The sequence below is a fragment of the Cervus canadensis genome, chromosome 7, assembly GCF_019320065.1.
Source record: "Cervus canadensis isolate Bull #8, Minnesota chromosome 7, ASM1932006v1, whole genome shotgun sequence".
Lineage (NCBI taxonomy): Eukaryota > Metazoa > Chordata > Mammalia > Artiodactyla > Cervidae > Cervus > Cervus canadensis.
Window position 1 is genome coordinate 51,269,269 of NC_057392.1, and position 23,495 is coordinate 51,292,763.

The 23,495-nt window shown below is 37.9% G+C and overlaps 1 protein-coding gene across 7 annotated transcripts in view; it reads left to right on the top strand.

Moving 5' to 3' along the window:
- The window catches only part of FGF12 (fibroblast growth factor 12), a 585,143-nt gene that overhangs the window by 360,049 nt on the left and 201,599 nt on the right, over positions 1-23,495 (top strand). The window lies entirely within an intron of this gene.

Here is a 23,495-nt window from a genome sequence, read left to right on the forward strand (position 1 = left end):
GTATATATGATAATAAGATAAACACCAGTAGAACTGCAATTTTGTTTACAATTTTTTGAAATGAAATGCAAATATTAAAAGATTATTGATGACATCTCTGGAAATAATGTTTAACTAATTTAACTATAGGGCTGACAAGTTTGATAATTACCAAATCATCAAGGCCTGACAGAGTGTATTTGCATTTCAGAAGCATTTTTATTATAAGCCTCAGAGTCAGCAATGACCACTCTCATCATACCATATCAATTTCTACATAATCATATATAGGTACCTGGGGAGGAAATTTCTATTATTCTAAAATTATGTAGGGCATTATGTTGTTTCCCAAAGTTTGTCTGTATTCACTGCTAGATCTTTATTACTGGTCACTGGTCACATAGTAAATGCTCATTAAATCTATACCCAATTGAGTTGTCTTTTATAGATGTGACTTTTTGGTCAGACTTTCTTTCACTTTCTTTCTTTCTTTTACTTGTGGTCAGACTGACATTCTATCCAACTGAATGAGGTAATCTAAAAGCTTGATATTTTATGGTGAAAGTGTTAGTTGCTCAGTCATGTCCGACTCTTTGCCACCCCATGGACTGTAGCCCACCAGGCTCCTCTGTTCATAGAATTCTCCAGGAAAGAATGCTGGAGTGGGTAGCCATTCCCTTCTCCAAGGCATCTTCCTAATCCAGGGATTGAAACCAGATCTCTTGCACTGCGGGTAGATTCTTTACCAGCTGAGCCGCCAGCGAAAAATACAGATCTGAGGAAAGTTCTATGATCCCTAGAGTGTGAAAATGCTCCTATCCACCCCTTCTAAATTATTCTTTGTTTACTTAATGTTGCATGTTACAAAATATGAATTACAATAAAGAAAAGATCTTATTATAGAGAATTTCAGCCCATTTTCTGCTGAGGAGTTGATTCGCTTATTGTGTTTCACATTGTTGGTTCGAGTTTGTGGAAATAAATTCTTTAAATGATTTAAGGTTTTCCCTGAGTCCAGATGAATAAGGATGCTTCCCTCTCCATGTAGAATTTCCATTTATTGCATCTGAACTTGAATGCAAATTTAATGAAGCTACAAGTGTAGATGGAAAGAATCAAGGATGTTGCTTAGCTGTGTCACCCCCTGCTGTCTCTGAGGTATCCCTTGATCTGGTTTCTTTTTCTATAAAATGAGGTGGCTGGAGATGAAAGCATTAATATCCTCTGTCAGCACCAGCCACCCAACTTAAAAAAAGATTGAAAAATTATAAATTTAGGAAGATAGATTCAAGTGAGCCAAATAGCCATACTTAGTTTAATAGGATGCAACTGTAACCCAGACAACTGTCCTGTGAGCGCATGACATTTATCACAGAGCAGTGGCAGAGAGGGGAAAGTGTGGAGTCCACTAACAGAAACACTTCAACGTTTTTAGAAAAATAGTTGCAAGTGCTCTCTCTCCAAATGCTGGGTCAATGGCTAATGCAGATCTACAACCACATGTAAATATATACATTTATACACAAACATATGTGTGTATATATATATATATATGTATGTATATTTATAGGCATAATGGCATTATGCATGACACACACACTGAGGGTACTACGTTTGGTCACATACTTTTAGAAACTAGAAATTTAAAATATCTTATATTTTATTAAAATAAACTACTGCATACATTTATTGACACATTGGTATTAAAAGGACTTTAAATATACAAAATAATAAGACTTAATAAATTCATTTGGATACCCAACCCTTGGCTTAAGATTTAGTTAAAAACATCATTACATCTGAAGCCCCGGTATGCTCTTTCAAAATGGTAGAGTCCTGCTTTTCCCCTTCAGTACCAGGTATAACAACTATCCTGAATTTGACTTTTTTTTAAACTTCCATGCAGGTTTACAAGTACATTTTTCATATATATATGATGCATATATCATATACATCATTCATGGCATTGTTTTGCATGGTTTTAAACTTTTTTAAGAGGAACATTACTGTATATAATTTTATGTATTTTTCCCCCAATATCATGGCCATCCAATGCATATATGGTGATATATTTGCTTTATATCACTCATTTTCATTTTTGTAAAGTATCCCATTGCGTGAACATACCAAAATACATTTATCCATTCTCTTTTCAATGAATAATAAGCATTTATATTTTAAGGCAATTACAAACAGTGCTGCTAAAATATATCTTGTAGATGTTGAAGAAGCCTCCCTGGCCATCCTTAATAAAATTAAACATTTCACCTTTACCCTTTCTGTTCTGCTACCCCAGTTTTTTTTCTATTTATAGCTCCTATGATGGTCTAAAATGTATATTGTTGCTGTTTATTTTTTATCTTCTTCCAAGGAGAATATAATTTTCCTGAGTGAAGAGATTTTGTTTTGATCTAGAATCTAGAATGATCATTAATACATAGTAAGCACTCAACAAAAGATGAAACAAATGAATTAATGTGTCCTTATGCATATGTGTAAAAGTTTCTGTAGATCATTGTCTATCCACCTAAGTATTTTTTAATATTTCCTTTTGAAATAATGTTAGACTTTAGAGAAATTACAGAATAATAGGAAATTCCAGTGTACACTTCACCCAGCTTCCCCTAATGGGCACCACTTTATGTAACAACACTACAATTATCAAATCCAAGAAATTAACATTGGTAAGTACAATTAATTGAGCTATAGACTTTATTCTGATTTTGCCAGTTTTTCAACTAATGTACTTTTTTCTGATACCGACCCCCCCCATATTTTAATTAAAAATATCCAGTGAAAACAAGTTACTTTTATTTTTACCTTTTCTGAGTGTGGATTGAGGTAAAAATATCAGAGAAGGCTTTAAATTGTATTCATGCTTTTTAATAGAAAATTATAAACCTCTAAGCTGTTAAAATGCATTTTCTTTCTCTACTTTGTGTGGGCAGGAGTAAAAGCATTTGATTGTTTGAAAAAAATCTTGTTACTATGAGCATCTGTCAGAAGTGTGATGTTTGGTTCAGTAGACATCATTGGGTCTAGCCAACCTTACCATAGCATCTTGGATTGAATTAATAGGACACCTGATCTTTTGTTCATGAAGAAAAGACTAATTACATGTAATTGAGTACAAAGCCAAATGGGTTTGTCAGCAGCAACAGATAAAAATCTCTGCAAATGTAATGATAACAAAAGATGCAGAACAGTGTTGAAACACTGGCACAAAAAAAAAGACAATTGCAGTTGGGAGAGTATTAATAGGAATATTTTACATAAAATTAGAAAGGTAATTATTCTGCTCCACTGGTTACCATAGGAGAAGATACATTTGAAGAGGTCAAACATGCTGGGGTGATAACAATTAAAATATTATAACCAAATGCATTGTTCCCTTTGTTCTCTGAACAAAAATATTCAGGGCCACTTGACTATGGCATGAGCTGCCTGATAAATGAGTACAATGGTGAAACTGGAGATAGTCAAGCAGATGCTGTACTTGTAGAGGATTTATGAGAAAAAAAACCCAAAAACTCCTTTGGTGTGGGAGGGGAAGAACATGGTGAGGGTTGCGACAGTTTCAGAACTCACTGACTTTTAAGGTCTCCTTCAGTCTTGAGATTCATTTAAAAATTATTTTGAATAGATAAATATATGATAAAAAATTGTAAAGGCACATAAAAGGATATACAGTTGAAAAAGAGCAAAACAGTGCTTAACAACCAGAAGCTGGATTGGTACTACCAGCAGGCCTTGGTATGCTTCTGTTGAATATAAACAGTTTCATAGGACACCAGATCAGAAAAGGCCATTGTGACTGTGATGGATCAGGATGAAAATGAGACCACTCTGTAATCACATCTGAATGTAGACAAAAACAAGAAAGTTGTCCAAACTACAAGATGATCAAATGTTGCTCTACCCTGGCTTATATGGGTGACTACAGCTTTATTACCAGGAACAGAAGTTACTATGTTCTTATTGCCATCCAGATAAGAATTATTAAGATATCCAATTATAGAACTATACCTGCATCCATAGAGCGTTCAACCCAGAATAAATCTGCTTTCTTTGAGCCTCCTTAAAAATCACTTAAGACCAAATCTGGAAGTCCTTGCTTACACCGCACTGACTAAAACATCTCAGTTCTGCCATGGTGTGTATTTTTCTTCTTTACTGAGGGTCAATAAACCCAACTTTGTTCAACCACAGATGTTTGGATGTATTTCTTTGGTTAGGACGCATTAACATAGTCAGAAGAGATTTTCTGTGCTTCTCCTCTCTGCCATTTGGCCACATTTCTTGGTATTCTTTCAGATGCAGTCTGTGCATTAAAAACATACACAACATTATCCATATATATGTGTTAATATATCTATATCTGTCTACTATCTACCAGGGCTTCCCTGGTAACTCAATCAGTAAAGAATCTTCCTGCAGAGCCAGAGACCTGGGTTTGATACCTGGGTTGGGAAGATCCTCTGGAGAAGGAAATGGCAACCAAGTCTAATATTCTTGCCTGGAAAATCCTAGGGACAGAGGAGCCACGTGGGCTACAGTCCATGGGATTGCAAGAGTTGGACACGACTGAGGGACTAAACCACTACCATCATCTTGCTGAGTACTGTTTCTTAACTTAAAATGTTGTAGCTATAAGACTTTTTCCATATTAGGACATATTTAAATAGGATACTTTAACCTAGTTTCCTCTTGAAGTATATTTTAGTTCTTTCTAGTTTTGCTAATACAAACTGTGCTATAAACAATATCCATGTACAGAAGTCATTCTGTATGTGCGCAAGCATATTTGGATAGATACTTAAAAGAGATATTGCTTGGTCAAGGTTTTGTGCTTTTTATATCTTTGAAAAAGACCTATTCATTCTCCATCATACAAATTTACACTGAGGGTGGCTGTTTCCTTATTAGCCAACACAGTGTGTTATCAAATTTTTGGTTCTTTGTTATCTAAAATCATAAACTTTGTTTTCTTATTATGTGTTAGGTTGAACACTTGTTCATATATTCTATGAGCCATCTGCAGTTCTTTTTCTATGAAATGTTTGTTTATATTTATTTATATTAAATGTCTTTTATCATTTGCAGGAAATCTATATTTTAAAAGTCAGCTCATTGTTATGTGAGTTGCAAATGCCTTCACTCATTTTGTTGTCTCTAAATTTTTTTGCCATGCTTTATTTTACTTTATTTTAAATATGCATTTATGCCCCCAACTTTTCTATTTAGAAAGCTTTCATTCATTCCAAGATTATTAAAAAAAAAAGAAAAACCCTCCCATGTTTTAGTAAGGAATTGTTTGATTTTTACACTTTGTGTTTAATTAATCTGGAATTTTATTTCTTAACTTTTGATTCTAGACTTCTAATATTTTGTGTTCCTAGCTACTGGTTACAAGTACAATTTCTTTAGATTTGATGAATGTATTAAGTTCTCTATGATTTCAGCATAAAAAGAATATTTCAAAAAGGTGTGTATCTGAGTTTCATGAATCCAATTGGAAATTTAAAAATTTACTCATCCAGCTATGTTTTCTATACAATACTAAACATATGATGTTTTGATACCACCAATCATAAGTATATAGACACAGCCAAAGCCAACAGAAGTTCTGTATTGCTAAACTATGAACAAAAACATGATCCAAATGGTTAGTTGAGAAAAATCATTAAGGACATAAGGGAGTCTGCAAGGAATTGTAAAGATGTTCTGTCGTCTTAACAAGGGACCTTTCTGGACATTGACATCACTTTCACCTACTCAAACATATACATTTTAGTAGTCATGGGAGATCAAGGGCTGTGCCATATCCAATTATAGGGTTATTATTTTCTCCTAGTATTGTCTATACTTTAAGAATATATCACAATTTGTATGTGTGAAATCACACCTACAAGTCAGATGAAAAGAAAAAGAAATGTGTGTGTTATCCTGCTGATTTTCTTTAAGCAAGGTTATTTATATAATTCTGAGCAACACTTTGGTACATGTAATGTTGTTACTCTTATAGTGGCATGCCTTTTCAAGAGCAAAATTAATATTCAATCTTAGCTTATAAATGCAGTTACCTGACTTGATTTTTTTTTAAATAAAGAAAAAGTATTGCCTTTCGGCTTTCATAGCTAGAAGAAAAATGATGGGTGTTTGTTAGAAATTTGTTTTTGTTGAATGTGTTTCAATTTTAAAGACTGCTCCTTCAAATAATATTTGTGGAAAGCTTGAACAAGAACCAATTATTTCCTTGAATAGTTTACCCATTCACATGTGTTCATAAGGAAATAACTCCTCAGCTTTTTTTTTTTTTAATCTTGACATTGTAGCATTTTATGTATTTCCTTTTGACCCTAAGACTTTTACCCTATGGCTAGTAAAATAAAACATGAGCCATTTGAGATTATCCTTTTCCTAGCTGCTCTATGACTGTTTGTGGCATGTTTATATAGACAGTATATATAGTGGTTAAAGAATCTTACGGGAGCCACGTCACCAGGTGTATTCCTAGAAGAACTAAGGACTTATATTATCTTTAGTCTTCTGGCACTGTGAGGTGAATGGCGTGTTGGTCTTGAGCAAGTCACATAAACTTTCTCAGATTTATGCAATCTCTGATTTTACAGAATGAGAGGAAGAGAGAATCTGTAAGCTTTTTATAGTCTTTCCTTTAATTCTCATATAGAAGTAAATGTGTGCTCAGAAAAACTGATCGACAGATTCCACTTCCATAAATACCAGTTGTTCTGGAAGGTATGTTACTGGCAGGAAATCTTCAGTCTGCAAATTCCTATGTGATATTCTCAAGGTGCATATAAAGATCTGGGGAGTTATATACATAAGTGATAGAGCCAGAACTGAATCCAGGCTGACTTGAGATTCTATGCCTTGGAGTTAGTTATTTAACCTAAATCTTAATTCCCTCATTTATTTGGGCTTCCCTGGTGGCTCAGAAGGTGAAGAATCCATCTGCAATGTGGGAGACCTGGTTTGATCCCTGGGTTGGGAAGATCCCTTGGAAAAGGGAATGCCTACCCACTCCAGTATTCTGGCCTAGAGAATTCCATGGACCGAGGAGCCTGGAAGGTAATAGTGCATGTTGTTGCAAGTGGGGATAATAATAGTACATAGATCATAGGATTGTTGTGTAGATTCAATGGGTGATTCATGAAAAGTGCCTAAAATAATGCCAAAAGCCTGGTTAAATGTTGTCCATTGTTGTTATTATTCTCCCCAGTAGGGGTCAGAGTCCTTGTTTGCCAGGAGCTTATGGATAGGGACCATTTTAACAGAAGTAGAGTTCTTAATGGTGGTAGCTGTTGTGATGTGAAAGAACTCAGTGCTTAAGCTGAAGGGTCTGGAAAGTACTCTAAATTAGTGGTTCCTAAAGTGTGCACTTCCTGGACCTCCAGCACCAGCATCATCTGGAAACTTGTTTGTTGTTGTTGCTCAGTTGCTCAGTTGTGTTCAACTCTTTGCGACTCCACGGACTACAGCACTCCAGGCTTCCCAGTCTGTCATCTGGAGCTTGCTCAAATTCATGTCCGTTGAGACGGTGATGCCATCCAACCATCTCATCCTCTCTCATCCCCTTCTCCTCCTGCCTTTGATCTTTCCCAGCATCAGGGTCTTTTCTAAATGAGTCGGCTCTTCGCATCAGGTGGCCAAAGTACTGGAGCTTCAGCTTTAGCATTAGTCCTTCCAGTGAATATTCAGGATTGATTTCCTTGAGACTCTTGGTGCTAAGTCGCTTCAGTCATGTCTGGCACTTTGTGACTCACGTAGATCTTGTGAATCAGAACCTCAGTGCTGGGGCTCAGCAATGTGTGTTTTGACAAACCTTCCAGATGATTCTGATGCACTGCAGGAGGTATGAAGGGGCACTCTCCTCTGCATCCTGGCTGTGAAGTGTTCACATTTGCTAATGAAGCAGTCTCTGTCTTGGAACTGTCATACCTAGTTCTATGGGAACCTAATTCCTAATGTAATAGCGAAAGCACAGGTCTGCAGGTAGATTGAAAAGCACACTGAAATTCAGGCTTTCTAGTATCTCAAATGTGTGGAATCTGTTCCATTTTTATTTCATTTCCTGGAGAGTCAGAGCTCAGTTCTAGACAAGTTATGTGATCAAACTTAGGTTGGGGAATAATTTAAAAAATTCACGTATAATAATATTTGGTTGCTCAGTTGTGTCTGACTCTTCTGTGACCCCAAAGAGTGTAGTCTGCCAGCCTCCTCTGTCCATGGGATTTCCCAGGCAAGAATACTGGAATGGGTTGCCATTTCCTTCTCCAGGGAATCTTCCTGACCCAGGATCGAACCTGAGTCTCTTGAGTCTCCTGCATTAGCAGGTGGATTCTTTACCACTAGTGCCACCTGGGAAGCCAATATAATGATAAGTAAACACATATCACATAGTTTTATGTCTCAGAGCTTTTACACATGCTAATTCCTTTTTCTTGGAATGACTTCACCAATCTTATCCACCTGGTTAATCCCTCTTACCCTTCTTGAAAACTCTTATCTCTTTTGTCCCTATGAAGCTTTCTCCAGCCATGCCCTCAATTGCCAACCTCACACAAAACCTCACATTAATTACTCTCTTCACTCTATTGTGTTTGAACCTTGTGTGTGCATTTTCAGTTGCAGAAACATTATACGATAGTACATCATACTTTGTATTGCAGTTCCTTATCTGCATTTGTGTAGATAAAGAATAACATCCTTATTTGCCCTTCTGCTTAGAATAGCAATGATATTTTCCAAGATCCCTTATAGGAGGGCTATGCAGATGTGTTTCATTTAGCTGGCGCACTTCAAGAAAAAAATGAGTGCATCCAAGCAATGGATGCATCTAGTTTCCCCTACATTTCCTCCTACCTGCCTGGTCCTAAAGACTTTTCCTTTTTATTGGCGCATAGTTGCGTTACAATGTTTTTAGTTTCTACTGTACAGCAAAGTGAATCAGCTATATGTGTGTATACATATATTTATATATATCCCCTCTTTTCTTATTTCTTTCCCATTTATGTCAACAGAGCACTGAGTTTTCTGTTTTACAGTAGGTTCTCATTGGTTATCTATTTTATATTCATAGCATCAATGGTGTATATATGTCAATCCTAATCTCTCAGTTCATCCCACCCCTTTTCTGCCTGGATATCCATGTTTGTTCTCTATGTCTGTCTGTCTCTATTTCTGCTTTGCAAATGAGTGCGTGCTAAGTTGCTTCAGTCATGTCTGACTCTTTGCTATGCTATGGTCTGTAGCCCCCCAGGCTCCTCTGTCCATGGAGATTCTCTAGGCAAGAATACTGGAGTGGGTTGCCATGTTCTCCTCCAGGGGATCTTCCTGACCCAGGGATCGAACCCTTGTCTCCTATGGCTCCTGCATTGCAGGTGGATTCTTTACCCCTGAGCCAGTGGGGAAGCCCAAGATTGTCTAAATCTTATATAGATAGTTTGTTAACATTCCACCTATATATGTTACTATATTTGTTTTTCTGTTTCTGACTCCTGAAGACTTTTGAATTTGGGATACCTGTGGTTCTTTCTCAATGTTTGTGAAATCAAAACCAAACCAAACCAAAACCAGTAAAAACTCAAAGGAAGAGTTTATACCACTTAAATATTACCAATTGTAAGGCAGATGTAAAGCTTGGGCTTTCATTCAGATAACCTGTTTCCAGTCCAAGTCCTATCCTTAATTATCTGTATGATCTTGTTTCAGTCATGTAAGCTCTCTGTTCCTTGGATTTCTGGTCTATAAAATGAGCTTTGGGGAAAGGTCATCTCCAGTGTTGTTAACAAATCTGAAACTTAGAAAGCCTATAAATTGTCAATGATTTCTGTTTTTATTTTTCAAAAACTTGAAACTTTCCTTTTTAAACACATTGCAAAAAAGGGCAAAATTGTGAGAGCAGATAGTGCGATAATTTTTGCGTTGAATTTAAAAACAATAGTAAATTTACCTTCAAAGTGTATGCAGAATTTGACCACCTCTGTGTACAGTCAAAGCTATGGTTTTTCCAGCAGTCATGTACAGATATGAGTTGGACCATAAAGAAGACTGAATGCTGAAGAATTGATGCTTTTGAATAGTGGTGCTGGATAAGACTCTTGAGAGTCCCTTGGACTGCAAGGAGATCAAACCAGTCAGTCGTAAAGAAAGTCAACCTGGAATATTCATTGGAAGGACTGAGGCCGAAGCTGAAGCTCCAGTATTTTGGCTGCCTGATGCTAAGAACCAACTCATTGGAAAAGACCCTATTGCTGAGAAAGATTGAGGGCAGGAGAAGAAGGTGGTAACAGAGGATGAGATGGCTGGATGGCATCACCAGCTCAACAAACATGAGTTTGTGTGAATTCCGGGAGATAGCGAAGGACAGGGAAGCCTGATGTGCTGCTGTCCATGGGGTCACAACCAGCCAGACACAACTGAGTGACTGAGCAACAGCATCACTGTTTTCACTACCTAGTCCACACTACTCTCATCTTTGGTCTAGTGCAATATCTTCCTAAGTCATCTTGTACTTAAGGCTTTCCCCCCTTAGTATCCACACAGCAGTGAGAGTGACCTAGTTAAAATGGATCAGGTAAACTGACTTTTCTGCTCAATCTCTTTCACTGCACATCATTAAGGGTAAAAGACAAATTCATCCCATGACCAGTAAGATTTTACATAATCCTACCCATTACCTCCTGACTATTCTCCTCCTCTTTCTTTTGGCTAGTCTTCCAGCTGTTCCTGTAACACACCAATCATGCTCCCCTCTTTCCCCATCATCTAAAATGTTTTTCCTCCAAATATCTCAGTAGCACACTCCCTCATCATCTTCAGTCCCTTACTTAAAAGTGGGAGGGATCGTTAGAGGTAGTTAGGGAGTTTGGGATGGACATGTACGCTCTGCTGTCTTTAAAGTGGATAACTGACAAGGACCCACTGTGTAGCACAGGGAACTGTCCTCCGTGTTGTATGACAATCTAATCAGGAAAAGAACTTGAAAAATAATAGACACAAATATATCTTCAACTGAATCACTTTGTTGTACATCTGAAACTAACACACCATTGTTAATCAACTATATTCCAATAAAAAAAATGAAGGCTTTTCCCATGGCAGTAGTCTTTTCTGGTTAATTTATATATGTTTCAATCCTTATCTTCAACACTTTATCTCCCTTGGCAACTTGATTTATTTATTTTTTCCCACTATTTACCATTATGTAATATACTTACTTATTTTATTATGTCCCTACTCCACTAAAATGTTCCCCATATACACCACACATCTCCCTCATTCATAATTTTGCTTATGTTATTTTCTCCAGTAATTATGTTATCCTCTAAAAATAATACCAACTGCCTTTTGTCTTTGAGAACTTTTTCTGATGTTTTTAACTGGAAGTCTTGCTTTCTCTTCTGCATACACTATACACCTCAAGATATTTATGTAGTTTAATCTGTATTGATGCATCAACTTTCTTTAAGTTATAAGTTCCTTCAGGGCACTGACTATGTCTGACTTATTTATGTGTTGGCATTTAACAGGGCCTTGACAATAGATAAGAATAGCAACAAATTCATAGTAATTAATTCATAGTAACAAATAGTATCATCAGACTCCCATATAAATTTAAAGGCATAATTAGAATATAAGCTCCACAGGGGCAAGGAGCATGGTTTGCATTTTGTATTGTATCCTCAGCACCTAGAATAGTGCTTGGCTCATAGTAGGTTTTCAGTATTTGTTGAATAGATGAATAAAAGTGAATTTTCAGAATAGCCTCATCAAAAATGAATAGGATTTTGTCAAACAACACCTAGCCTGAAGGTTTAATGCAAATTAAGTCACATTTGCCTCTTTTTATCTTTTTGAGAATGAGGGACAGTTTAAGAGATTTCAAAAGATGGATAAGGAAGTCATTTTCCATTATGAAACTAGAAAAAAAAATTGAGTATGTATGCTTAGTCTGGAAAAGTGAACTCTATAGCAATGATAGTGAAAGAGGACACTGTTGTGCAGTTTTAAATATATCTTCAAAGTGTTATGTGAATATATATTCATGGTGATAATTACAGAGGCATCAGTTTCTGAAAGTATGTAAATGGTACATTTACCTAGAAGAGAGGGAGCCATTGCTTTTATTATTCAACTAGGATCAGCAGCTAAATTTAAGCTTATGTTGCAGGAAAAAGAAAATATACACTCAGGTGCTTTAAGGGTAAGAAAGAAAGGCAGCCAGGGAGTTCTTGAAGTAGTAGAAAGAGGTATTAGAGTTCTGATGAATTAGAAATTATTAAAATTTCTCCAAAATTGTCTGATTCTGAGGCTCTAAGAAGTGAGTTGATTTGCTCAAGATAGAGTGAGGACAATTCAGTTCTGTAATATCCATAACCTGTGCTCCTTTTTCTATATAAATTATTGCTTGAGAGATTATGCAATTTAGCTACATTCTCAAACTGAATAGATTTTAACAAATGGAATTTGGATTTGTTAAAATGTGGCTGGTTCAATTATGCATTCGGTCTGTGGCCACCAACTGAATAAGGGATAAATCAAAACTTAATTCTCATGTGGGTCAATATTTTCCAGAGCATACTGCTTTGAAGTACAAAAGAAAAACTACATATTTTAAGTGAGGGATTTGAAAAATAAAATGGTCATTAATGTGCTAAACATTATTTCTTAATGTATGAGTTTGGGCCACATTTGATAGTAATAGGTAACGTTTACCCAGTACTTTCTAAAGTGTCTAGTACAGGTATACAAATTTTATAATTTTTACTCATTTAAGTATTATATCAATCCTATAAAACAGGGGCTGTAATTATTCCTACTTTGAAAATGAGTAAACTGAGGCAAAGGAAGTTGGAATAATTAATCCATAGTCATACAAATAAATTAATTAATTAATTAATCACATGAATATTAAATGGGAGACCTAGGATTTGACCTCAGTGAATTTAGTTCAGTGAAACATACCTCAATGAAACTATGAGCCATGTTGTGTAGGGCCACCCAAGACGGACGGATCATGGTGGAGAGTTCTGACAAAACGTGGTCCACTGGAGAAAGGAATGGCAAACCACTTCAGTATTCTTGCCTTGAGAACCCCATGAACAGTATGAAAAGGCAAAAATATAGGACACTGAAAGATGAACTCCCCAGGTTGATAGGTGCCCAATATGCTACGGAGATCAGTGGAGAAATAACTCCAGAAAGAATGAAGAGACAGAGTCAAAGTAACAACACCACCTAGTTGTGGAGTGATGGTTGATGAAAGTAAAGTCTGATGCTGTTAAGAGCAATATTGCATAGGAACCTGGAATATCAGGTTCATGACTCAAGGCAAATTCAGTTCAGTTCAGTAGCTCAGTTGTGTCCAACTCTTTGTGACCCCATGGACTACAGCACACCAGACCTCTCTGTCCATCACCAGCTCCCAGAGTTTATTCAGACTCATGTCCTTTGAGTTGGTTATGCCATTCAACCACCTCATCCTCTGCCGTCCCCTTCTCCTCCTGCCTTCAGTCTTTCCCAATATCAGGGTCTTTTCCAATGAGTCAGTTCTTTGTATCATGTGGCCAAAATATTGGAGTTTCAGCTTCAGCATCAGAAATTCTAACTAATATTCAGGACTGATTTCCTTTAGGATGGACTGGTTGGATCTCCTTGCACTCCAAGGGACTCTCAAGAGTCTTCTCCAACACCATAGTTCAAAAGTATCATTTCTTCGGTGCTCAGCTTTCTTTACAGTCCAACCCTCACATCCATACATGACTACTGGAAAAACCAAAACCTTGATTAGACGGACCTTTGTTGGTAAAGTAATGTCTCCGGTTTTTAATATGCTGTCTAGGTTACCTGGAGTAACAGGCTAATTTTGCCTTGGAGTACAGAATGAAGCAGGGCAAAGGCTAACAGAGTTTTGCCAAGAGAACGCACTGGTCATGGCAAACACCCTCCTCCAACAACACAAGAGAAGACTCTACACATGGACATAACCAGATGGTCAACACTGAAATCAGACTGATTATATTCTTTGCAGCCAAAGATGAAGAAGCTCTATTCTTTGCAGCCAAAGATGAAGAAGCTCTATACAGTCAGCAAAAACAAGACCGGGAGCTGACTGTGGCTCAGATCATGAACTCCTTATTGCCAAATTCAGACTTAAATTGAAGAAAGTAGGGAAAACCACTAGACCATTCAGGTATGACCTAAATCAAACCCCTTTCCATTACACAGTGGAAGTCAGAAATAGATTTAAGGGACTAGATCTGATAGACAGAGTGCCTGAAGAACTATCAATGGAGGTTCATGACATTGTATAGGAGGTAGTGATCAAGACCATCCAGAAGAAAAAGAAATGCAAAAAGGCAAAATGGTTGTCTGAGGAGACCTTACAAATAGCTGAGAAAAGAAGAGAACCTAAAGGCAAAGGAGAAAAGGAAAGATATACCCATTTGAATGCAGAGTTCCAAAGAATAGCAAGGAGAGATAGGAAAGCCTTCCTCAGTGATCAATGCAAAAAAATAGAGGAAAACGATTGAAAAAGACTAGAGATCTCTTCAAGAAAATTAGAGATACCAAGGGAACATTTCATGCAAAGATGGGCTCAATAAAGGACAGAAATGGTATGGACCTAACAGAAGCAGAAGATATTAAGAAGAGGTGGCAAGAATACCCAGAAGAACTATGAAAAAAGATCTTCATGACCCAGATAACCACAATGGTGTGATCACTCACTAGAGCCAGACATCCTAGAGTGTGAAGTCAAGTGGGGCCTTAGGAAGCATCACTACGAACAAAGCTAGTGGAGGTGATGGAATTCTAGCTGAGCTGTTTCAAATCCTGGAAGATGATGCTGTTAAAGTGCTGCACTCACTATGCCAGCAAATCTGGAAAACTCCACAGTGGCCACAGGACTGGAAAAGGTCAGTTTTCATTCCAATCCCAAAGAAAGATAATGCCAAAGAATGCTCAAACTACCATACAGTTGCACTCATCTCACACACTAGCAAAGTGTGCTCAAAATTCTCCAAGCCAGGCTTCAACAGTATGTGAACTGTGAACTTCCAGATGTTCAAGCTGAATTTAGAAAAGGCAGATCCAATTGCCAAAATCCATTGGATCATCATAAAAGCAAGAGAGTTCCAGAAAAAAATCTTCTTCTGCTTTAGTGACTATGCCAAAGCCTTTGACTGTGTGGATCACAACAAACTATGGAAAACTCTTAAAGAGATGGGAATACCAGATTACCTGACCTGGCTCCTGAGAAATCTGTATGCAGGTTAGGAAGCAACAGTTAGAACTGAACATGGAATAGCAGCCTGGTTCCAAATCGGGAAAGGAGTACATTGAGACTGTATATAACCTGCTTATTTAACTTATATGCAGAGTACATCATGCGAAATTCTGGGGTTGATGAAGCACAAGCTAGAATCAAGATTGCTGGGAGAAATATCAATAAACTCAGATACACAGGTGACACCACCCTTATGGCAGAAAGCAAAGAAGAACTAAAGAGCATCTTGATGAACATGAAAGAAGAGAATGAAAAAGTTGGCTTAAAGCTCAACATTCAGAAAACTAAGATTATGGCATCCGGTCCCATCGCTTCATGGCAAATAAATGGGGAAACAATTGAAAGAGTGAGAGACTTTATTTTTTTTTGGCTCCAAAATCACTGTAGATGGTGACTACAGCCATGAAATTAAAAGGCGCTTGCTCCTTGGAAGAAAAGCTATGATCACTCTAGGCAGCATATTAAAAAGCAGAGCCATTGCTTTACCAGCAAAGGTCCATCTAGTCAAGGCTTTGGTTTTTCCAATAGTCATGTATGGATGTGAGAGTTTGGACTATAAAGAAAGCTGAGCACTGAAGAACTGATATTTTTGAACTGTGGTGTTGGAGAAGACTCTTGAGAGACCCCTGGACTGCAAGGAGATCTAACCAGTCCATCCTAAAGGAAATCAGTCCTGAGTATTCACTGGAAGGATTGGTGCTGAAGCAGAAACTCCAATACTTTGGCCACCTGATATGAAGAACCGACTCATTGGAAAAGACCCTGATGCTGAGAAAGATAGAAGGCAGGAGGAGAAGGGGACTACAGAGGATGAGATGGTTGGACAGCATCACCGATGTGATGGACATGAGTTTGAGTAAGCTCTGGGAATTGGTGATGGACAGGGAAGCCTGGCCTGCTGCATTTCATGGGGTCACAAAGAATTGGACACGACTGAGCAACTGAACTGAACTGAGCTAAATTTAGTTCCAGAGTTAATGCTTTTACTGTTCTATCTTGAATACCTATTTTCTCTTTCCTCATTAATATTACCTAGTGCATAAAAAAATCATACCACTGCATTCTTCTCACAGCACTTAAGAATAGTATTATGTAGGGAATATTCCTTACTTATAAAGTATTACAGTGTTTTGCAGGCTAAACTTTGAACTGAAGAGGATTTTCCTCCAATATGTTCAATGTGTTTAAACTATAAAGGAAGACCTTTTTTGAAATAGTAAACCATTATACAAAAATTTTAAAGATCTTAGATAATCTGGTTGCCTTTTAAATATATCTGCCTTGGGGAGTTTGAGGTGTGTAGGCTGTGTGTGTTTGTGTATGTATATATTTCCATGTATTATTCAGTAGCCTAGATAGAGTGGTACTGAGCAGGCATGCAGCCAGGATGTAGTGAGGTTACACCCGGTACATCTGCCTTCCCTGACACTGAGGCAGAATGCGGAGCACACACCCATGTCAAAATACATCTGTCTAGTATTACTAAGCCCACTCCATAGTGTTATAACTTAATTTTTAAAAATATCCTAAAGAAAACCTGTTTGTTTCCTCTTGCTTAGATGTTGACAGAGTCATCGTTTTTATTGTTGTTTTTGTATGTTCCAGTGATCAGTCTTGATACTTGGGGAAGCAGTGTGGTGTTGTGAATAGTCTATAGAGTTTCAGAGACACAGTTAAGGATATTAATAAGCATTTCTTCATTCTGCAGCTGCATAAACTTGGGCAGTTTGCTTAGCACTTTGATGTCATAGCTTACCTACAAAATGGGAATTATATGTGAAGACTTCACGTATGTAATAGCAGATTTACCTTTTTAGAAGGAAGTGCTTTGGAAAATCTAAAGAGTAGAAGTTTATATTACTTGAAGCTTGATGCAGAGTGATGTCAGGGAAAATACAGGATTTGAACAGAGCTTTGAGGAACTGTATGACAGCCTTTTTGAAACCTCACCTATAATTCCAGTCTCATCTAGGTCCTGGACCTAGCCTTCCCATCTTTGGGGGAATTTGTTCAAAGTCTAATTTAGATAGGATGGTGGCTCGGTAGTAAAGAACCTGCCTGCCAGTACAGGAGATGCAGGTTTGATCCCTGGGTCAGGAAGATCCCCTGGAGAAGGAAATGGCAACCCACTCCAGTATTCTTACCTGGGAAATCCCATGGACAGAGGAGCCTGGTGGGCCACAGTCCATGAGGTTGCAAAAGAGTGGGACACGACTTAGCAACTGAACAACAAACTCCAGTGTACTTGAAATTTCCTTAAAGGATGTGGAGATAGAATGAATCTAATTACATATCTGCTCTCAGTTTTTGGATACTTCTGATAATCTGATCAGGGAAAGTCCTTCAGATGCAAAGGAAAACAATTCACCCCCAACTTATCTCCAAGTCTTCGAGAACAGTGGGTGCAAATTTTTTGCACATTTGAATCATCTGGATACATTTTACATGCCCAGATCACTCAAATCAGGATCTTCTAGGATGGACCCAGGCATCAGTATTCCTTTAAAATCACACAGGTGATTCCAAAGTACAGTCAAGTGTAGAAACTGATTTCTTCCAGAAAATTACTTTTTATACTTTAGTCCACATCAGAATCACCTAGAGGGCTTGTTAAACTACTGATTTGGAGGCCTTCATCCCAGACTGTGTGATTCAGTAAGTCTGGAGGAAGGGCCAGAGTGTTTGTATTTCTAACATATTCACAAAACCAACTCTGAAAACCACCCTGTAGAATAATACTTCTCAAACCACAAGTGCAGAGTGATCATCTGGTGATCTTGTTAAACTGCAGATTTTGATTAAGCAGGTCTTAGATGGAGCCTGAGATTCTGCCTTTCCAATAAGCTATAGGAGATGCCCACACCTACCCATTACTGCCCACACCTCCCTTTGGTCTATGGGCTGATAAGATTTGGTACACAATAGCATCACCTGATTTCAGTATTGACCATCTGGTGATGTCCATGTGTAGAGTAGTCTCTTGTGTTGTTGGAAGAGGGTGTTTGCTATGACCAGTGTTTTCTCTTGACAAAACTCTGTTAACCTTTGCCCTGCTTCATTTTGTACTCCAAGGCCAAACTTTCTTGTTAATCCAGGTATCTCTTGACTTCCTACTTTTGCATTCCAGTCCCCTGTGATGAAAAGGACATCTTTCTTTGGTGTTAGTTCTAGAAGGTCTTGTAGGTCTTCATAGAACCATTCAACTTCAACTTCTTTGGCATTACTTTGGCATTTGGTTGGGGCATAGACTTGGATTATTGTGACATTGAATGGTTTGCCTTGCAAACGAACAGAGATCATTCTGTCATTTTTGATATGCACCCAATATTGCATTTCAGACTCTTTTGTTGACTATAGGGGCTGCTCCATTTCTTCTAAGGGCTTCTGGCCCACAGTAGATGTAATGGTCATCTGAATTAATTTTGTCCATTCCAGTCCATTTGAGTTCACTGACTCCTAAATTGTCGATGCTCACTCTTGCCATCTCCTGTTTGACCACTTCCAATTTGCCTTGATTCATGGACCTAACATTCCAGGTTCCTATGCAACATTGTTCTTTACAGCAATGAACTTTCCTTCCATCACCAGTCACATAGACAACTGGGTATTTTTTTACTTTGGCTCAACCTTTTCATTCTTTTTGGAACTATTTCTCCACTTTCCTCCAGTAGGGGAGTTTATTTGTCAGTGTGATATCTTTTTGTCTTCTCGTACTGTTTGTGGGTTCTCAGGGCAAGAATACTGAAGTGTGTTGCCATTCCCTTCTCCAGTGGACCACGTTTTGTCAGATCACTGCAGATGGTAACTGCAGCCGTGAAATTAAAAGACACTTGCTCTTTGGAAGAATAGCTATGAGCAACCTAGGCAGCATATTAAAAAACAGAGCCATTAGTTTTCTGACAAAGGTCCATCTAGTCAAAGCTATGGTTTTTTCAGTAGTAATGTATGGATGTGAGAGTTGGACAATAAAGAAACCTGAGCGCCAAAGAACTGATGCTTTTGAACTGTGGTGTTGGAGAAGACTCTTGCGAGTCCCTTGGATAGCAAGGAGAACAAACCAGTCAATCCTAAAGGAAATCAGTCCTGAATATTCATTGGAATGGCTGATGCTGAAGCTCCAATACTTCGGCCACTTGATGCGAACCGACTCATTGGAAAAGACCCTGATGCTTGAAAGGATTGAAGGCAGGAGGAGAAGGGAATGACAGAGGATGAGATGGTTGGATGGCATCACCGAGTCAATGGACATGAGTCTGAGCAAACTCTCGGAGTTGGTGATGAATAGGAAAGCCTGGTGGGCTGCAGTCCATGGGGTTGCAAATAGTCAGACACAAATGAGTGACTGAACTGATCTGAGCATCACTGGGGAGCTTGTTAGAACCACTTCAGACCTATTGAATATGAAATTGCTTTTTAACAGTGCTGCACGTTGGAATCATCTGGAGAGTTTAAAAAATATCGATACCTAGTTTTAATACTGAAAATTCCAACTGAAGAGTTCTATTTAGTTGCCATGGGTGTGGCCAGGGCATCAGAATTAAAACAACAACTCCTTAGAAGGTTGTAATAATGCAGCAAACATCGTTGAGACAAAGTTATAAAATAAGATATTTGTTTTAAAGTACAGTGCAAATCATCGCTGTCCTTTTATGGAATTTTCCGTGATATTTTATTGTAAAAGGAGGCCCTCAAGATGGAGATTGACCAATAAATAGGTCCTCCTGGGTCTTCTGCAACAGATATCAATAAATTCTCAAAACATTTATTGCGGCCGAGCCTCAAAGAACTTCTTAAGACGTAGCTTCAGGCAACTATAGTGAAATGACTAGAGTGTCATATATGCCTGCCAGGTACCTGCTTCATTTTCATTCATTAACTCCAACAACTTGAGGGCCAACTGGGTTCTAGTTGCTGGATTATAGAGGTGACTGCAGTGTAATATCTCCTTTCTAGATGCTCCAAGGATATTAGAGGAGGCTTGTATGTAAAACAAAATTTAATATTGCAAGGTAGCACCAGTGCTGCCAAGTGATTTAGAACAATCACCAGATTCCAGAGATGGGTAACGTGAAGTCGTTCAGTCATGTCGGACTCTTTGCGACCCCATGGACGGCATCCTGCTAAGCTCCTCCATCCATGGGATTTTCCAGGCAAGAGTACTGGAGTGGGTTGCCATTTCCTTCTCTGGGCGATCTTCCGTACCCAGGAATTGAACCGGGGTCTTCCTCACTGCAGGCAGACTCTTTACTATCTGAGCCACCGGGGAAGCCCAGAGATGGCAGTCACTCCCCAAAGCTGTCGTGCTCAGAGAAAGCAGATTTCAAACTGAATCTTGAAGAATGGGACCAAAATATTCAAGCTAAAATTAGGAGAACTGCATTTCAGGTAAGGAAACACAGAATCACCTAGTGGAGAAAGTTCCTGCCACACTGGAGAGACATGAACTGACTAATTTGGATGAATTAGAGTTGACTCATTGAAAAAGACCCTGATGCTGGGAAAGATTGACGGGAAAAGGAGAAGGGGGCGGCAGAGGACGACATGGTTAGATAGCATCGCTAACTCAATGAGCATGAATTTGAGCAAACACAGGGAGTTAGCAGAGGACAGAGGAGTGTGGCATGCTGCAGTTCATGGTGTTGCAAAGTCAGACACGAGTTAGCGACTGAACGAAAACTAATTTGGATGAAGCAAAGAGATTATGAGGAAGTGTCAAAGGCACCATATTTTACAATGCCTTAACTGACACATAAGGGAGTTTAGAGCTTATATTTTATAACATGGGGGACCAGTGAAAGTTCCTGAGCATTGCAATAGAGCAAAATGCAGTGGGATTATAGTGATGATGGACTGAAGGAGAGATTTTAAGTTAATGAAAGAATCTTCTTATTTTTTACATTTTTCTCCTACATTTCTAAAAATATCTTACTGCATTTATTTCTCTAGATCCACTTAATATTTTTAGGATGACTGTACATGTATTACATATGTATTTATTGAGATCAGTACATAGAACATTTGTGTGTAAATGTCAACAAAAATTAAGTGGAGTCATGATTGTTTCCTTTGTGGCTTTTTCGCTGGGTTTCCACTCTTTGAATATAATTACTCATCAATATTATGTGCATAAATTTTCAAAAGTGCTTTCTTGTTTTGGTAATTAATGATAATGAAATGCAAAGCTTTGGTTGAACATATCTAAATCATCTTATGCAAGTTAACTTGTATTGTCTGTGTGTAATTTTAACTAAGAACTCAAGTTTTTGTATTTTCTGGGTGGGACATTTCTGTTTGGCTGAAAAAATTCTCTTGAGCCTTCTAAATTTATTTATTATAATTTCATTTTTCCCCTCACTTTCTTTATAGCTCTTTAGGTTGTGGTTATATTGTTATTCAGTCGCTCAGTCGCTCGTATCCTACTTGAAACCACATGCAGTGCAGCACACCAGACTTCCCTGTCCTTCACTATTTCCTGGAGTTTTTCAAACTCATGTCCATTGAGTCAGTGATGCCACCCAACCATCTACAGAATTTCTTTTCTATTTCTTAAGAGAAACAATATTATGTAGCTTTATAGCCCCAAGCAGCTGAGTGCACACTGTAGCTCTTCCTTGGCTGACTTCACGACCTTGGCAAAACCATATTTTTGAGCTAAATTCAGTGCCCTCCTGTGTAAAGATGGAGGCAGAGTACACGTGTAGAATTTTTTTTTCTGTTTTAGATTTTCATTATCATCATGACAGGTATTCTGCCTGTCTTTTAGACTACTGTAGTGCCTAGAATACAGGTGATGAATTCATGAATAAACCTAATAGACCATGGTGTCAATTTTGGCAACATAGTGTTTGATGGCAGATTTGTGGAAGATACAAATCTAAAGCCTTCAAAATATGCAGAGATTTCTTTGAGCGTGTTTTTGCCCATTGATCTTATGGACTGACACCTGTTCTGTTCACTGAATTTTTCAAATAGATTGTGAGATAAATCTTCTGTACAAGACAAATAGGCTACAGCAGATGAATGATGACAGACATTTGCTTTCATTATCAGTAGTGATATGCTTCATTTTTCACCTTAAGGGAAAAAAAAGTCAGATTGAATTGATTTGTTAATTATGCAAGTTTTTGAACATCTTTGAAGTAACACAGGAAAGGTTATATGATAATATCAGGATTAGAAGCCAGTGGCAGCGTTTCTACCTGAGCTATGGCAAATATTTCCACCAGCTGTTGTCAAAGAAGGGGGTCATCATGTTAATTTTCACTAAGTTGAAAATCCATAGTGGTTTGCTATTAGCCAATGTTTGGGCTTCCCAGGTGGTGCTAGTGGTAAAGAACCTGCCTACCAATGCAGGAGATATAAGAGATGTGAGTTTGATCCCTTGGTTGGGAAGATACCCTAGAGGAGGGCATGGCAACCTACTCCAGTATTCTGGCCTGGAGAATCCCCATGGACAGAGGAGCCTGGCTGGCTATAGTCCATGGGGTCACAAAGAGTCAGACAGGACTGAAGTGACAGCATAGCATGCAATGCTTGGAAGAAAAATTTTAAGTCTCCAAGTCCCACACAACTAATCAGTTCCATAAGTCAGTAAATTCAGTGGGGAAAATAAGTCATGCAATTGAATTAATTGATCAGTTGTTTATAAAATAAGACTTTATATTGAAAGCACTGAATCAACATAGGTGAAAGTATGTTGATTTTTACATTATTTTTATGTTTTATTTTAAATATATAGTTATTTTTTCTTACTGGATCTTAAACATATAAAATGAAATATATTTTTTCCTTCCATGATATTTTAAGAAGTTTAAATTATAAGGCAGTGATGACCCAGGCGTCCACCACCCCATCCCCATTGTGAAAGCTCTAGATTTGGAGGTTAGATAACACTACCCCCACTGATACCAATAATACTTGGTATTTTGCTTTTATAGTTTAACAAGTTTTTATGAAAATTGTTATCGTAATTGATCTGCATAGTAAATCAGTGAAATATTCAGAGCAGATATGAAATTTCAGGGAGGTCCTATTCCTTTGAATCAATGTCAGAACTGTCAAATATTAGAACTAGGGCTCGTGACCTAAGCTGTGTCTTCTGGACTGAAGCTGAGTCCTCATTTCAGTCTTGTTTTCTTGACTTAATGATAAAGAAGTTAAGACAATTACATCTTTCCCTTAATTTCTGTAAGAAATGTTGTTT